Below are 2,489 nucleotides of genomic sequence, written 5' to 3' on the forward strand. Positions count from 1 at the left end.
TAAAGTCCCCCAAAAACATTAAGAAAATGTGTTTTGCTTATTGTAACTTCACACGTGCAGAATGTGTTGTTTGTGTTCAAGTGCGTACCAACAGCTGGATTTAGTGAGATCACCAGTATGCAACTTTTAATGCAAAGTTTTGTCTTTGTTTCTTTTTGGCTCTATTGAGTAGGCAACTACGCCCCGTACACGTCCAATATAATGACACGGTAATTCAACTTTTCTGTGGAGAAAATATTCAAGACTCAACTTTCCCTTCACAGCATCCGTGTCTGGATAATGTTTCAAAATCATCAACAGAAATTGGAGATTTTTTTCTGTATCGCTCAGAAAGTTATTTTTAATGTCATCCATTTGTAATGAGCACATATGTGTCAAGCTCAGTTTAAACACATCATAGTTACTGTTTTTTCCCCCTTGTTTTATTTGAATTTAAAAATAGAGTTAAAGGCCTGCAGATGTGAAATAATGCAGAAATTCACAATTTTCTGTCCTATTCTGTCAATCATCTCATAACCCCGCAGATCTATCTTGCGACTCTTAACGGTGCCCCAACCCCTATGTTGACATCCACAGGTTTATAGCTGCAATGGCGACACAAAGTGCATCTAACACCTAACAGTGGCACCTGTAGTAAATGGCAAGTACTTTTTTGCTCTTAACCTTTAGCGATTTATTCATTTATCGCTGACATTTCCAGGTTAATTAGTCATCCATATCATTACTTGGCAATGTGATAAGCAAGTAAGATGCTGATGGCTCATTGGTGATGCATTTGAAGGTGACACGGTGAACATCTCATTTTAATTGTGCATTTATAGAGAGAGGAAGTGCCGCCAGAGGAAGAGGGTGATGAGCTCTGAAGTCACACGTCCTCTGACTCTGGGTAAATAATGTTCCTGGCTGCACCTATCATTAATCCTCTGTCTTTAACACTTACTGTTTGTCAGTGGAAACTGGCCTCGCTCCTTTTGATCTCTCCCCCCCCCCACACACACCCCGGCCCATTCAACCCTCCCAGTAAAAAACTCAGCCACCCAGGTCAGAGCAGAGAGAGAGCGTCCTATGGCAGACTGAGGCGGTTATAAGAAGTCTTCCCGAGCAGACAGCGGGGCCTGGTTATGATGAGCCACCCAAAAGTTATGATTGATATCTGCTAATATTTGCTAATGTCTTTCGAGCTTCCCAGGACAGCCCAAGTCAATCCCTCTTCACGTCAGAAGGAGATAGGCTGAAGTGTGATCTCGCTCTACAGGGTCTACTGTTAATATGTGTGTGTGTGTGTGTGTGTGTGTGTGTGTGGTAGCATGTGCACAGAGCTGGGAGCTGCAGCACGGAGATTTAACTGTGTTTTCTCACACACTGGTGTCTGCTGACCTCAGCTGCTCATATTTACATCAGGCAGCAGCACCGATCGCTGTGGAAAAAGAAGAAGAAGAGGAAACAGACGAAAACAAAACCTGCAAGGAAGAAAAGAAGTGTGAATTACAACTTCACTATCTATTAGGGTGGAAAACCATGAATCAGTGACAATGTTTTTCTGTGTATATATAGCACAGAATTAATGATAATTTATATGAATCAAAAGCAAAGCTGAGCTGTTCCTTGATACGTCCATAAATAGAACCTGTAGTGCAATACTGAAACAAACTGTGAACGATCACATATATTAGGACACTGCCGATCAACCTGTCGCACATTTCTTCTTCTTAGATAAGACAACCTCTGGGTATCAAACTACTGAATTATATCAGAGTCATACCCGTCCTGCTCCTGAGAACTTGATCTTAATCTTGGTGTATTATTTTGCTTTCTTCTTCTTCTTTGCTTTGCTTTCATTTTCTCATAATTTGCACATATCACACTGGCACAAATGCAAACAATATACAAAACTTTGAAGTACTTTAAAGTACTTAACTTGAGTATTTTCACGTTACCTTGTCTACTCCACTATTCAGAGGTTTTTCCTCTAATCTGTTGAATCCGGCCAAGCTGTTTATGCTTTCTTCTTTACTCGGCAGGCAAAACGAATATGTCCGATGGAAAGAAGTTCATTGAGGATTTATTCAAACTTCTCCCATTTATCTTCAATTCCCTCATGTTTTAAAGTTGTTTTAAAGTTGTTTTCTAGAAACCTGACGTGTTTCAACCTTTGCTCATTCACGTCAGCAATGCCTTGCTTCATAATACAGTCAAGCAGTCTCCTTCATGGGAGCTGTGCTTTTACAGAGCTCATTTTATGAAATGACACATCTTGGTGCCGACCTAACAAGTTGTCCTCCCCGTGGTCTCCTCAGCATTTCTATTACTCCAGAGCTGGCTGGCTCAGTCCCTGTAGTGTCAAAGCTGAGCCTCCTGACATTAGCATGCCAAAGGTCCCAAGGTCTACTGTAGGGCACCTAGATGGGGGCCGGGGTGTGTGTGTGTGTGTGTGTGTGTGTGGGGGGGGGGGGGGGGGTGAATTATTGTTCCCCACAGTTTTTTTTTTT

Source organism: Anarrhichthys ocellatus, unplaced genomic scaffold (genome assembly GCF_004355925.1).
Source record: "Anarrhichthys ocellatus isolate YVR2014 unplaced genomic scaffold, GSC_Weel_1.0 scaffold14, whole genome shotgun sequence".
NCBI classification, from domain to species: domain Eukaryota; kingdom Metazoa; phylum Chordata; class Actinopteri; order Perciformes; family Anarhichadidae; genus Anarrhichthys; species Anarrhichthys ocellatus.